Source organism: Peromyscus californicus, unplaced genomic scaffold (assembly GCF_007827085.1).
Source record: "Peromyscus californicus insignis strain IS unplaced genomic scaffold, ASM782708v3 Scaffold_10__1_contigs__length_136768540, whole genome shotgun sequence".
NCBI classification, from domain to species: domain Eukaryota; kingdom Metazoa; phylum Chordata; class Mammalia; order Rodentia; family Cricetidae; genus Peromyscus; species Peromyscus californicus.
The window spans coordinates 2,051,501-2,068,136 of NW_026294391.1; the positions used below are offsets into that span (position 1 = coordinate 2,051,501).

General features: G+C 38.5%; 1 protein-coding gene across 1 annotated transcript in view; it reads left to right on the top strand.

The window, feature by feature from the left end:
* The window catches only part of Slc9a7 (solute carrier family 9 member A7), a 171,008-nt gene that overhangs the window by 113,596 nt on the left and 40,776 nt on the right, over positions 1–16,636 (top strand). The window lies entirely within an intron of this gene.

The window sequence follows — 16,636 nt, forward strand, 5'->3', positions numbered from 1 at the left end:
AAAGTGGTCTGGCACACTGGGCATGGCTTGAGCATATATAAGACCTCAAAACCCACTCCCATAGTGACACACTTCCTCCAACAAGGCCATACCTACTCCAGTAAAGCCACACTTCCTAATAGTGACATTCCCTATGAGCTTATGGAGGCCAATTACATTCAAACTACCACAGACTCAGGAATTTTATTTTGTAAAGAACATTTGGATTTTATACTGTGATTTACAACACCATATAGTCAAAAAGGCATTGACTGGAGCAGGAGTCCAGATACCCATAGCCCAGTAATGACTGATCTCTGACCCCTCATGTCCTTGAGCTCCAGTTTTCCTCAGATTAAATGAAGCCTTATGCCAGAGTACTTCCAGGGCCTTCCACATCCAAGTGTTAAACTCTGCCTCTGTATTCTGTGTCACTGGAGGTTTTCTGGCCACCTGTTGTAGTTTCATAGACATGCACAGGGTGATTGCGACCCATCAAGGAGGCTCCTGGGTAATGTAAATGCCTGAAGAGTCACTCTCCAAAGGGCCACAAGGGGGCAGTATATCTTTATTGGTCTTTAGTTTATTTTCCCTCTAGACTGTAGAATGCCAAAGACAGTTAGAGCTCTTACACACTTCAGAGGAGGGAAACAGGATTTGAGAGACTAGCCTCTTCTACCTGAGGCTTTTATACTGATGGTAGGAAGGGATTCCTGGGTTTGGCCACTGCCAGTTATGCCATTTCTGAGCTAGTATGTCTCAGACTGCAGATCAAGGCAGGGGCTTCTTGGTGACAATCAGGGTCCTCACTCATGCTTGCATTGCAGGTGCCATTTGCATTTCCATGCATATATATTAAGATATGGTTCTCACAACATTCCCATAGTTCAGATAATACCACAATCTCTATTTTAGAGCTGGAGAAATGAGACACAGAGCAATAGTTTTGCTCTGGATCACAGAGTTTTAAGAAGATGAGGTGGGATTGGAATTCAGGAAATCTTGCGAAGGCTTGTCCACTGTGCCATCTATCTGTAAGAAGGGTTGTGGTGCTAAAGACTGATTTCCTCATAAAATTTGTAGTGTTTAGAATTTCAACTTTCTAGCATTAATACTAAGGGTTGGATTAAAAAACACAGTCCATCCTTGGGAGTATAAACCTGAAGAAAGAAATTATAGTCATGTGGCATTCAAGTTGAGACATCAGATGATACTGTCTTTGTTCTTTGTAGTAGCATGAGGATAAGACAGGTGGTTGATCCTGTGTACGATCGAGAGTCTTTGCATTCAGTGACCTGTGAAGTTACTTTCTGACAGACTCAGATTTTTGGAATAGGGGTGTTCATCTTATACAGAGAATTGTTAGACTGCTAATAAACAAAATTTTGTAACTTCTTCAGACTCCTTGATATTCGTATTTATCATGGGCTTTTGAAATATTGAACAGTACTATATAGCTTACCATGAATTTTTGGAAATTTTGAAGTCTATTATGATTTATTTCTCATTCCATTCATAAAAATTCACTTTATGTATTCAGAAAATATTCACAATTATGCCTAATTTTATGAGTAATTTAAAGCAGCTCCCTAAATGCATAAAAGTTCCAGGCTTCTCATTATTTTTTGCTATTCTTAGGAACTGTAGTAAGTTGCATAAGAACATAGACTTCAAAGATGCATTAAAAACTGTAACCCACCATCATGTAACTAAGAACAAAGGCATATCTGGCTTTTTAATTGTGATGCTAGTGATAGAACTCAAGGCTTCAAGCATGCTAGGCAATTGCTGTACCAGTGAGACACATCCTCATTGTCTAACCTCTTTAATCCTTTCCTTACCTACAGAACACTTACAACATCACAGTATATGCACAACTATATAATTGGTTGTTTGAAAATGTTGTTCCAAGACTCCCTGTGGATATTAAACTCTGCAGATGCTCAAGGCCATTATAAAAGTGGGGTAGTGTTTGTCCAGAACCCATGCCCATCATCTTAAATACTTTAAATGGTTTCTAAAAGCCTTTGCTACTTCCTACAATGTAGATACTATGCCAACAACTGTAGTGCCATATTGTTTGGGGAGTCATGACAAGAAAAAAGGTCTATATACTCAGTACAGAAGCAGTTTGGGGGATATTTTTAATCTGAGATTGATGGAATTCCCACACACAGAGCTTGTACATGTGGAGGGCCAACTGAGTACACAAAGCAAAGAGGGCATCACCCTGGACACAGTGAGTGATCAGAAAAGGACTCCTCAGGCAAGAACTGTTGGCTATCAGGCAACTAATAAACAAACTTTTGTAATGTTCTCAGACTCTGTGATATTTGTATTTATCATGTACTTTTGAAAATGTTGAATAATATTATATAACTTGTCAGGAGTTTCTGAAAACATTGAAGTCTATCATAATTAATTTCTCATCCTATTCATAAACTCACTTTTATGTATTCAGAAAATATTCTTATGTATGCTTGATTTTATAAGAGTAATTTAAAGCAGCTCCCTAAATTGTATAAAAGTTCCAGGCCCCTCAGGAATTGTCTGGTCACCCAGGTCCCTACTGTTCAGGGCCAGATTAAATCATGTGCATTTTCATTCTATTTTATAAGTACTTTTCTTTTTACAACCCCAAAACATATTTGGTACAAATAGAACCAAATGATTTTCCACTGAGAGTAGAGAGTTGACTTTTTTGTACTTCCTCGTGATCTTTTCAAAAAGTGGGCCATTAAAATAGTCTTACCCAGAGCAGAATATGTGGGCAGCTTTCTGAGAAGTATGTGATGGCTCAACTAGGCTGGAGCTGGTAAGAAGTGAGCAATTCTGTTGAGCAGAAAACCAACAGTTCCTGTAATACTTCTTTTCTGCTTTGTGATCTGTCTACTTTTTGGTCCCTTCACCATGTAATTTGGTCATGTTGTCCATAGATAACATAGAGAAATAAAAATGAGTCTTTGGAGCATGGGTGATCAAAATTTGCTATTATTAGTATTTTAGAAAAGACTCAGTTTCACTGTTCTTCATTGGTAATGCATGTGAGTTATTTGAATTGTCAAATTTGCAGAAACCTCGCTCAAGTTTCTTTGATATGTGAGCCAGAATATTTCAGAGCATAAAAACTATGCAGCATAATTTTTATTCTGAAATAGTTATAGAACTGATAGTTCGGGGCATACATTGTGCATATTTCCCTGTGCTTCCATCTTGCATAATTGTACCATATCACACCAGGAGCTGAAGTGGGTTCGTGTGTGTGTGTGTGTGTGTGTGTGTGTGTGTGTGTGTGTGTGTGTGTGTGTGTTTCTATACCATTTTATTACATATAGGGTTTTTTTTGCAAGCACCTCTGTGTTCAAGGTAAAGAATTGATCCAACAGAAAGATGTCTTTAGCTCCATCCTTTATCACACTTACCTTCTATACTCACCAGTCCCTTCTCCAGCAGCCTCGAATTTGTTTTGCATCTCTATAATTTTGTCATTTTTATAATTAAGGAGCTCAGATCATATAGCATATGATCTTTTGAGATTGGCTTTTTCTTCCATTCAACACAGTGCCTTGGAGATCCACATAGACCATTGTACATGTCAGTAGTCTCTCTGTTCCTTTTTATTTCTGGATAATACTCCATGACATGAATGTATCAGGGTTTGTTTAACCATTCACACCTTGAAGAACATTTGGCTAGTTTCCAGTTTATGACTATTATAAATAAAGTTACTGTCAACATTTCTGGGTAAGTTTTTATATCAGTGTAGGCTTCCATATATCTAAGATACATATCCAGGACTATGCTTGCCAGATGAGATAGTAAATGAGTATTTAATTTTCTAAGGAACTGCTTAACAGTTTTCCAGAGTGGCTGTGTTAGTGGCATGTGAGGACCTGCTTTTCTGGTATCCTCAGTAGTGCTTGCTGCTTTGCATTCTCTAGCCATTCTAATAGGTGTGTGGTGCTGTTTCACCCTGATCTTAATTTGCATCTCTTTTTGTGGCTAATGATGCTGAATATCTCTTCATGTGCTTATCTGTTACTTACATCCTTTTCTTTCATGACTGTCTATTCGAGTCTTTTGTTTTGGTTTATAATTGGAGTTATTTGTTGTTATTGATTTTTGAAATGTTTTTATTCTAGATACTAATGTTTTGAAAGATAACATGGTTTGTAAGTATTTTCTCACTTTCTTGTAGCTTGGTCTTGAAGTATTTTTGGTAGGGTCTTTCATAGATCAGAAGTCATAATTTGAAGAGTTGTAATCTGTCTTTTTTGGATCATATATTTGGTGCCATGTCTAAAAATTCACCAAACCCTATTGAAACTTTTTTCTTTGTTGTTAAACACTTAGTTTTATAGCTTACATTTATGTCTATGAGCTGTCCTTGGTGAATGTTTGTATGAGATGTAAGGCTTTGTCTTATTTGTCTATGGCTATCCAGTTGTTCCTGTATGGTATAATAAAAAGACTGCTGTTCCATTGAATTACTTATCCTCATTTGTCAGAAATACATTGTCTTTGTATCTGGCAGTCAGTTTCTATTATGGCTCATTGATTTATGTGTCTGACTTTCTAAAAATGATGACTATAGTTAAACAGTATGCCTGGGCATCAGGTAGACAGATTGCAACTACTTCTTTTTTTCCAAAATTGTAGCTATTCTAGTTTCATTCCATATAAATTTTAGAATAAGCTTGTCTATGTCTAAAGTAAAAGTCTTTCTGTAGCCAGGCATGCTTGTAATTTCAATAATCAGGAGGCTAAGGCAGGAGTTCAAGGCTAGCCTAGGAGATATGAAGAGACTCTGTCTTAAAAAATTGAATAAAATAGAAGTAAACAAAACCTTTCTGTGCTTTTCATAGGAATTGTATTTTATATGCTACCAACTGGGGAGGTTAACATCTTCACCATGCTGTGTCTTCAAATTCATGAATGTAGTATGTTTCCCCATTTATTTTGACCTTCTTTGGTTTCTTCATATTAGTATTTTGTCATTTTTTGCATATAAATCCTATGCAAGTTTTATTAGATTTATATCCTGTCACTGTGCTGAATTCCTTTTTTAGTTCTAGGAGGTGTTTTGTTTTGTTTTTATAGTCTTTGGGGTTTTCTACATAGATAAAATTTTCTGGATTATCTGCATAATTATTCAAAGTGAAATAGTTTTATTTTGTACCTTTCAACCAACCAGTGTACTTTTGGCTTTCTTTTCATGTGTTATTGCTCTGGCTGACTTTCAGTCCTATGTTTAATAAGAGTAGTGTTAATGGACATCTTCACCCAGCTCCTAAAATTAAAAGGGACATATTGCCTTTCATCATTGGGTGTCATAATAGGTTGTAAGGATTTTGTAGATACTCATCATCAGATTGAGTAAATTTCTATCTCATGTTTAGTTTAATTTCTTTTTTAAATTATGTTTTATTGATTTTGTGGCAGGACACACATACCATTGCATACATGTGTAGACCAGGTGGCAGTTTTTGGGAGTCAGTTCTTTTCTTCTACCATGTGTGTCCTGGGGATGGAACTCAGGTCATTAGGCTTGGCAAGAAATGCCTTTACCCACTGAGCCATCTTGTTGATCCTCATATTTATTTTCTCAGAGTCTTTGTCTTGGCTGGGTATGGATTTTAACAAATGCATTTTCTGCATCAGTTGGTGTGACCATATGCTTTTTCTTGTTTAGCTCTTTACTCTGGAGGATTACATTGATCAATTCCAAATACTGAACCAGTCTAGCTTTTCTGAAATAAACCCTACTTGGTTATGGTATATTATTTTAATATATGCATTAATACTGCTTAACTCTATGAACAAATACTTGCTTAAGAATTTTTGTGTTCACAGGGGTATAGTCTGTAGTTCTCTTGTTTTGTGCGCTTTTGTCTGCTTTAGGTATCAGGGTAATATGGCTTCACAACATGAATTGGAATGTGTTCTCTACTCTTCTTTATACTTGGTGTTATTTTCTTTTACTTTTTGGTAGAATTCTCCAGTGGAACCATCTAGGTCTGAAGACTACTTTTTCAGAAATCTTTAAACTATATAATTGATGAAGCTATTCAGATTATATATTTTATATTGAGTGAACTTTGATAGTTTGTGAAATTTATCAGTTTGATCTAGATTGTCAAGTTATTGTTATTCATAGTGTTTTGGCTAGTTTTATGTCAACTTGACACAAGCTAGAATCATCATCAGAGAGGAGGGAACCTCAATTGAGAAAATACCTCCATAAAATCCAGCTGTAAGACATTTTCTTAATTAATGATCATTGGAGGAGGGCCCAGCCCATTGTGGGTGGTGTCACCCTTGGGCTGGTGGTCCTGGGTTCTATAAGAAAGCAGGATGAGCAAGTCATGGGAAGCAAGCCAGTAAGCAGCACTCTTCCATGACCTCTGCATCAGCTCCTGTCTTCAGGATCCTGCCCTGCGTGAGTTCCTGCCCTAAAGCTTTTTTTAAAATATTTTTATTTTATAATTAACTTAATTTCACATATCAGCCACGGATTCCCCCGTCCTCCCTCTTCCCACCCCCCAGCGCACGCCCCCACCCCTGTTCCCACCTCCTCCAAGGCAAGGTCTCCCCTGGGGAGTCAGCCCAGCCTGGTAGACTCAGCCCGGCCTATGCTGGGATACTTTGCTCAGTCCTAAAGCTTTTGATGACGAACTGTTAAATGGAACTGTGATAGAAATAAAAACTTTCCACCTCAAGTTGCTTTGGTCATGGTGTTTTGTCACAGCAATGGTAAATCTAATTAAGACATATAGTATTCCCTGATTGTTCTTTAGGTGTTTCTGGGTCTGCAGTGATATCCACTGTTTTATTATTTTTTTTACATTTTATTCCTAATAATGTGTATCTTTCCTTTTTGTCAGACTTGTTAGGGGTTTGTTAGGAGGGGTTTTGTTATTTTTTTTTGTTTGACATAGAGTCTCATTATGCAGCCCTAGCTGTCCTGGAACTCACTATATAAACCAGGCTGGCATAGAACTCACAACCTTTGCCTCTGTCTCTCCAGTGCTGGGTTTAAATGTGTGTGCTACCAAGTCCAGCTGTTAGATTTTTTTTACGTAATCATTTTTTTTTTTTTTTTTTTTTTTTTTTTTGGTTTTTCGAGACAGGGTTTCTCTGTGTAGCTTTGCGCCTTTCCTGGAACTCACTTGGTAGCCCAGGCTGGCCTCGAACTCACAGAGATCCGCCTGGCTCTGCCTCCCGAGTGCTGGGATTAAAGGCGTGCGCCACCACCGCCCGGCACGTAATCATTTTTTATTGCTTTTTAAAAAATTCCTTGTTTATTCCATTTATTTTACTACACTGTTTATCTGATTTTCATTTTACTGATTTCTGCTCCTATATTTTATTTCCATCTTTATTGTTTGTGCCCAGCTCTACCTAGACACCCGAGTGAAGCAACATGTACTATTGTTGAAAAATACATATGGTGCCAGCTCATTGTATTTTTCCAGATGTGTTTAAGTAATGATTATTTAAGTATAGACACTGACATTTACAGAAATTGCATCAAAATAAGTTCCTTCCAAAATAAGGTAATGAGAGTGATTAGTTTCTCTTGGCTTGTGGCTTATGGTGTTACTTGGTGGCCTCACATAATTTCTGTAACCAGTTTCTTATTTTAAACCGACTCAGAAATCCCCTGATACTCATTGTGGTGTTTTGAACCCTGCGAACTCAGTAGAATCAGAGCTTACTTTCTTACTTGTTCCCTATTTCTTCAACTACTGATGAGTGGTTAGGTAGCTGCTCAGAAGTAGGACCAAGGCATCTAGGTGCTCAGAAGTAGGACCAAGGCAGGTCTTGGAGTTCTACTGTAAATAACTAGAGGTTAGCTGTGACTCCCTTCCTTCCTTTGACAGTGTCTCTCTACATAGCCCTGACTGACCTGCAAATCGCTATACAGACCAGTTTGGTCCTCAAACTCACAGAGATCCACCCACCCCTGCCTTCAGAATGCTGGGTGGGAGTAAAGGTAAAGATGTATGCCACCATGCCTGGCTAGCTGTGATTTTTTGACCAGGACTAACTTCAAGTCTGTTTATGAAGGAAAAAAAATGAATACAACTACAATTCCAAAGCCAGGCCACTTTGGTCCATAAGTCTAAATTTTATTTTTAAATTAATGTTTTATGATTGATATTTTAAGATACGGGAAATGCTCCAATATTTTAGTTAATATACAAGCTGTACATTTTTCTCTGTCTCTTGAATAAGTGCTGTTATTCACAAAGGACATAATTTTGGCAACTTAGAGGGGTTATGAAATTATATCAACAGATGAACATATGTATCCCAGAAACATTATGTTGGCATGATGACTGTTCTCTTGGAGTACACACATGAAGTGGTAGTGAGGACTGGGTAGGGACGTAATAGAAAGACATACATCCAGCTAGCCAAATGAACAGATAACCTTTGCACCCCACAGGGAAGTAATACAATTATTCAAAGGCAAGTAAGAACACTCTGGTATTAATCCTATTAGACTGAGATTTATGATAACATTCTCTTCAAGATAGCATAAAGAATAAAGATGAGAAGAAACCCTGAGCTCTTTATGTAACAGTGTTTGTAAGTTGGTATTTAAAAAGATACAACCTTATACTTAGAAGTAGTATCTTAGCAGGAATAACGGGTCCCTGAGTCTACAGGTCTAGGAATTGTGCCTCTACCATTTTGACCTTTTTTGGTTTTGGGGTTTTGGTTTATTGAGACAGGGTCTCTCTGTGTAACGATCCTGGCTGTACTGGAACTCATTCTGTAGACTGGGCTGGCCTCAAACTCACCGAGATCTGTCTGCCTCTGCCTCCCAAGTGCTGGGACTAAAGGTGTGCATTACCACTGCTTGGCCCATTTCTACCTTTGTGACTATAGGCAAGTCATTTTACCTCTAACTCTCAGTTTTCTTACCAATTAAATAGTGACAATCATACTGTGTTGATAAAATGTAATTACAGTAAATATGATGATAAATTCTTGCACTAGGGGCTATAGGGTACAACTCAATGACAGAATGTTAGCCTAGTGTGTGCAAGGCCCTCATTTCTATCCCTGGTGTCACCACTACTTCCAGAAAAACCCAAAAAATTCTCTCATTAAATATGCTGTTTGATACATGGTACTCACTTATTAAATTTTAGCTGTTTATATTATTATTACAGTCACCCAAGCAACAATAAATCTTACATTAAAGAAATCCTGGCTTGTTTTCCTGGTATTTGTTACAGCTTTTCAATATGCTATAGTAATTTAGAGAGTATGGCTTAAGGCATATTCTTATTCTGACCCTGCAACTAATTGAAAGTATCACCTTACAAGGAGTTGTGATCTCTTGCATTTTTCAAGGGATACAATGAAATGAGAATTTTGAGCATTGCCTATCACAATATTTCTCAATTTTTCCAATTAACTGCAGTGAAAATTTAATCAGAGGTCTGCTATATCTCTTTATATTTTACGCTTTTGGATGATTCAAACTTACCAATATGTGTTTTAGGGGGTTATTTTTGTATATGTCCCACAGGAACGAGTTTTCACATCCATAGGGATGACATTACTCCATCGAGAGTACATGATTTAGTGCAGTGTTCTCAACTAAGGGTGATTTTGCTGCCTGGAAGACATCTGTGAACATCTGGAGATCTTTTTGGTTACCATATCCTGGGGCAGATGGGGTTGTTGCTGTTGGCATCCTGTAAGTAGAAAGCAGGGTCCCACAGTGCACAGGAGAATGGCTCCCCACAACAAATAGTTATTGTGGATTCAAAAGTCAATAATGCTGAGTTTGTAAAACCATATTATAGCATGATGGTAAGGTTTAATATTGTCTGAATAATCCAGAAATCATTAAGGAAAGTGAAAGGCCACTTCAAGCCAGAGACTTCAGAGGGAAAAGAAGAGTCAGAGTTGGGTTCCTGGCCTTCAGAATGAATCAGTGAACAATGTGGTTTGCTTATATAGAAAAAAGTGATTGTCTTTGTCTTCTAAGTATTTTTTTTTTGGTAATATAGTGGGTTTTGTTCTTCCTGTTAACTATGTATAAAATATACAAATACTCCAAAATATATGTTCATTGTTTAGGAACAATTTTCTGTTTTCTTTTTTATGGACACATCTTGCTTTATGAAACAGATGAACTCCTGAAATTTTTGTAGATTAATTTTATATACTGTACATTTATTCATCTGATATTATTGTGTTATATTTTGAGAGGTTTAACATCATTCTCACTTGTTCTTCATTTGATCTAGCTCTTAACATTGCTGCTTTAAATTTAGCAACCTCGATTCCTCTTGGGTTTTAGAAAATGGGGACAAGCAAAGATTGTTATGCAGCTCCATGGTTGGCACTTACATAGTGTTTTCAAGACTTTAGGTTCTGTCCTAGTGCTGACCAAAACAGGGACTATGAATTTCTCTTGAAGGTGAGATAGCCTTTCTTCATGGCCATGGTCCAGGTCAGATGCCAGAGCTCCTGGTACTTGCGTTGTCCCATCGTATTCACATTTCCTTCTTCTGCTGCCCAGAGTTGGTGTGGAGGAGCTCTCCGAAGAGGACCAGAATGAGCACCGCTGGCGGTACTTCAGGTGACGCAGACACTACTACGAAAATAACTCACTGGCCTTTGCTTTTCTCTTCTGTCTAACTCGAATGGTTTCTCTTTGCTGTTTGATTTTTCCTTCCTCACTCCATGGGCAACAGGGAAATCAGTTCTAATCATTCTTTCTGTTCTCCCTCCATATTGATTGATGTGTCAGTGTTATTGGGATTCTGTGCTTCCCGCCTACATTTTGAACCATGTGTTTTCAACCCCAAAGCCTGAATTAATGTCTTCATTTGGTACAGCTGAGTTTAGTGTTAAGGACAGCTTATCTTCAGAGGCATCTATACTTTCCCCTGAAAAATCTGCTTCTGATCTAGTTAAGTAAGGCTTGTAATTAATACAGATAACTAGAATTTTGAATTTCAGCCTTGACTAGAGCATAGCTCATTTGATCTTAATTGAATGCCACTGTTGTGTATTTTTAAGTATGTATTTGTATATCTATACTTTCTCATGATGGTCCAGATGACATGAAGAACATTGGTTTTTATAAACAAAACTTCATCCAAGTTTCCACTAACAGAGTTTGTTTCTTGGCCTACATCCAACTGTGTATGATAAAATTGTGTTTAAGCATAGTGATATAGAAGCAAAGCAAAAACTTCCAGTGTTCGTTCTTGCCTTTCCAGATCTCCAATTGATATGTTTTCTTCCTGGTCTGATCTGTAGATACATTAAATGCAAAGTCAGTTTGAACTCTGAACTTGTGAAAATATTCTGCTCCCTGAAGACAGGGTGAAAGAAATAATATCTATAAATGGGGTGTGGATAACCCAGCTATGTGCTGTAATGGCATGCATTATTACTGTTGAAATGTGTGTGTGCATGTGTGTGTATGCGTGTGTGACACACACACGCACACACACACATGCACACACACTAAAATGTTTACTTGTGGAGTTGCAGAGGAACCCTTTCTACTGAAGTGTCTTGCCTTCAAGGAAGAAGGTCTTTTAGGCCAGTATTAAGTTATCACACTTGGGATACAAGAGAATTCATATTATAATCTGATGCTTAAGATTTCTATGAAGATCCATGTCTCATATTCCTTAAATTATCCAGAACCTTGATTATTCATATGTTTTTCAATTATTTATGTCTAGAGGTATGCCTTAGTGATAAAATACATGCTTAATGTGCTTGAGGCCCTGGATTTTATTCCAGGTACTATCCCCAAAAAGTACTGGTTAAAATAGAATGCTTCTAATTTTTCTGAGATTTCATGGCTTTTTATCCATTAACCACATATCTTAGTTAGGGTTTCTATTGTTGCAATGAAACAGTATGAACAAAAATCAAGTTGAGGAAGAAAGGGTTTGGCTTACACTTCCAATATTGATGTTCATCACCAAAGGAAATCAGGACAGGAACTCAAACAGGGAAGGAACCTGGAGGCACGAGCTGATGCAGAGGCCACGAAGAGGAGCTGCTTACTGACTTGCTTCCCCTGGCTTGCTCAGCCTGCTTTCTTATAGAACCCAGGACCACCAGCCCAGACATGGCACCACCCACCATGGGCCAGGCCCTCCCCCATCAATCACTAATTAAAAAATGCCCTACAGGCTTGCCTACCGCCTGATCTTATGGAGGTATTTTCTTAATTGAGGTTCCCTCCTCTCAGATGACTACAGTTTGTGTCAAATTGACATAATCTAGCCAGCACAACTGACCCTTTGTCAACTTGACACACAAACACATCACTGTTAAACCATAACCATTCCTTTCTTGTTCATCCTCAAGATCACACATTAATATAAATCATCACAATATAAATCATTTTACAAACTTAAAAAGTCCCATAGCCTTACAAATTCAAATATTTTAAAAGTTGTCTTTTTAAAAATGTCTAGTCTCTTTTAAAATCCCAATTCTCTGTAAAACCCTAAATCTCTCTCTCTTTTTAAATTTAAAGTCTTTCAACTGTGGACTCCAGTTAAATAAAAAATACTTTATTTTTTTATTTTAAACATAATTCTTTATTGATTCTTTGGAAATTTCACATCATGCACTCCAATCCTACTCACCTCCCAGACCCTCCATATCTGCCCTCATCCCTGCAATGTGATCCCCCAAATTAGTTAAAAGCAAAACAAACAAAAAAACCCACTTCACTCCTCCATCTTTCCAACACCTCTTCATTCATCCTAGTGGCATTGGGAAGCTGTGGTGTGTCACCCTTTTGTCCAATCAGCCCCACCACAAAATGTTCATTGCAGTAAGTCATTGGCCTGGTTCAAGGCCTCTGTTTTCTGGCACACCATCATCATTGGGTCCTCATCGAAACTCCTGTCAGATATCCTGTTGTTGCCCTGAATCATGGAGATCCTGCAGGATCAGTCCCTTCACACACTCCAGCAGGTCATAGATGGGGCATCTGTTAGGGTGGGCCAACCCAAGGCTCAGGATGTGGGTGTGGATGGTAGCTGAGCTGGTTGATCTGGGCCATGGGGACCAGCCCCTCTGGCGAAGGGCAGAGTTGGCTGTCCTAGGCCCATGCCAGTGGGGCCAGCTGTCCCATGCCTGTGGTGAGGGGTGATGCCATTTCTCCCAAGTGCTGGGGTCAGCTCTCCCATGGTAGGGAAATTAAGTACTTTCTTAATTGAGGTTCCCTCCTTTCAGATAACTCTAGTTTGTGTATCAAGTTGACATAAGACTACTACTACATTGGACTACTTCCTCCTTGGAAAGGACAAGGCTTTGTCCTTACTAGAGTAGATACTTATTCCGGTTATGGGATTGCCTTTCCTATACATGTGCTTCTGCCAAAACCATCATCTGTGGACTTACAAAACGCTTGATCCACCATCATGATATTCTACATAGTATTGCTTCTGACCAAGGAACTCACTTCACAGCCAGAGAAGTATGACAGTGGGCCCACAATCATGGAATCCACTGGTCTTACCATGTTCCTCACCATCCGGAAGCAGCTGGCCTGATAGAAAGAAGTGATGGACTTTTGAAGACATAGTTTCAGCTCCAATTAGGGAGCAGCAGCCTGGAGGACTAGGGCAGGGTTTTCCAGAAGGCAGTAAATGCTTTGAATCAGTGTCCAATATGTAGTACAGTTTCTCCCATAGCCAGGATCCACGGGTCCAGGAATCAAGGGATGGAAAAGGGAATAGTTCCACTCACTAACACCCCTACTTATCTACTAGGAAAATTTTGCTTCCTGTTCCTGCAACCTAGAAGTTTTGGTTCCAGAGAGTGAGCACTCTTGCCAAGAGCCACAACACATATTCTATAGAACTGGAAACCAGCTTCCTCCTGGCCACTTTGGGCTTCTGATCCCCTTAAGTCAATAAGCTAATAAAGAAATAACAGGTTTAGGAGGGGTGATTGATCCAGGTTACCATGGAGAAATTGGATTGCTGCTCCACAATGGAGGTAAAAAAGTTTATGTCTGGAGTGCAGGAGATCTTTAAGGCATCTCTTGGTGCTACCGAGTCCTGTGATTAAAGTCAATGGGAAACTACAACAGCCTAATCCAGGCAGGATGACAAAGGGCACAGACTTGACAGGAATGAAGATAGAGGTCACTCCTCCAGGAAAAGAGCCAAGACCTACTGAAGTGCTTGCAGAGGGTGGAAGGAAATACAGAATGGGTAGTAGAGGAAGGTAGTTTCTAAATACCAGCTAAGGCCATGAGACCAGTTACAGAAATGAGGATTATAATTGACATGAATGTTTCTGCCATATTTTGTTAAGAATGCATTTTTATGGCTATTTCTGTTTTCTTTCCTTGATTAGTTCATCATATGTTGTAACATCAACTAAGAGAATATCAATGGCTATCATATTTAAGATACTAAAAAAGATGTCCCCCAAGGGACAATGCCACCTATTATAAATTTATAATACATTTGTGATTGTGTGAGGGATAGTTGCATCATGTTAGGCATAATTATGACCTGGTTAAATATATAATGCATTTGTGATTGTATGTGAGATAGTTATGTTTAGGTGTTATTATAACCTGCTTATTGTTTTCATCTGGAAATTAGTCACAATATAAGGAGATATGATTGTGTGTCAAGTTGACAAGGGATGGATTGTGATGGCTATTCTTGGTTGTCACCTTGACTATATCTGGAATGAACTATAATCCAAAAATGGGGGGGGCACACCTGTGAGAGATTTTCTGCTTGGTTTGAAGTAGTTTAATCCTGTACCTTTGAGGTAGGAAGATACACATCTTTGATCTGGATCTTGAGGCGGGAAGACATACATCTTAGATCCTGATCTTAAGGCTGGAAAACACAGGCCCTTAATTCAGATCTTGAGGCAAGAAGACACACACACATGCCTTTAATCCAAATCTTGAGGCAAGAAGTCATACCTTTAATATGGGCCACACCTTCCGCTGGAAGTCTGTATAAGGACATAGAAGAAGGAAGCTTTTGCTCTTTGCCTGCTTGCTCTTGCCTTGCTAGAAAGTCACTGGCATTGGAGCCTACTTCTTCCAGCACATACAGAAGATCAGCTGAGACATTCAACCTGTGGGACAGAACAACTACTAGATTCTTGGACTTTCTGTTCATAGCTAGCCAATGTTGGATTAGCTGGACTGCAGCCTGTAAGTTGTTACAATAAATCCCATATATATATATAGGGTGTGTGTGTGTATGTGTGTGGAGAGATTCATTTCATAAGTTCTGTGACCCTAGAGAATGCTGACTAATATACACTATGGTAGGCAATTATTGTTCTAGAATGAAAGTTAACTTTGGGGTATTTATCCATTCCTGAAAAAGCACATCCATTTGACTTCTTTGTATTCTCATTTGGTATAGAATTTCCACATTTGTCTCATTCTTAATGAAACTAAGGATAATTCAGTTCATTCTGGAAGAAAAGACTACTGTGTCTGTTACAGTGTGCTCTGCCTAGGTCTATCTGAATGCTGAAATTTGACATAATAAAACTCCATGTTTCTGTAATGTCCCAGATGTAACAATCAGGAGATAAATACATTATAAAGAGTTGCCAAACCGAGGAATTTGAGAAAGCTAAGACTTATGGGGCTCTGAATCTGCAATCAAAAGTCTATGTCTGTTCTTTCTTGCTGTTTAGCATTACTCCAAATGTCCTGGCCCATTGCTTTACTCTTGTTTACACAGACCAGTTTGATTCTGGGCTGTGACCCAAGGGTGGACCTCGTTATAGGAATCCCAGCATACTCTGTATCATCCTTGGGGATTAGTCCAAGGGCACATCCAGATGCCAGAAAAGTAAATATTAAATCACTCCAAAGGAAACATTCTCAAATGGGAAAAAATAATCTTTATTTGCATGCCCCCTGTCTGCCTTCTGAGGGGGCATTTATAAAGCCATGGCAAACTGGAAAGTAGGTATTTATTTCCCTTCTTTAATTCTCCTACTTAAGTCAGTAGTTGGTACCTCCATGAGATGCCATGAGTTAGACTGGGAGAGCCAGGCAGTCCCCATGGTCTCTGTGTATCTCAGACATACGGTTGAGAGCAAGTGGCTCCAGTGAAGACTGGACCTTCCACACAGAAGATTGATACAAGTAAGGAAAGCAGGTGTCAAGTAGGACTGTCTCCAGAACTTCAAGTCTCCAGGGAGTGACACAACCAGATCTGAACATGGCTGCATTGCTTAACACTTCATTGACTGTGTCTGAATAAACTTGAGACTTTCTCCATGTTCATTACTTTTAGGAGAAAGAATTTCAGCAAACCATTTCTGAAATTATCAAGAAGAAAATCTTGCATAATTATGAGAATCTTTAGTTTCCCATTACCTGTACTTACAAATTCTAGTATCTTATATTATGAATCTTTACAATTTGTGGTTTTCAGACCCTAAAATGTAATGAGCTTATAAATCATCAGTATTAATTAATTAGAGACAGGAAAATAGGCTGGCGTGTTTTTAAGTATCTTTATCAAAGGTATCATTAAGTATTCTTAACTGTGACATTTAAAATTTTCCCCCCAAAAGGAAGGAATGGAGCAGTGAATACCCAGGTACTAACTTGCACTCACCACTTAACTAACATTTGTCACGT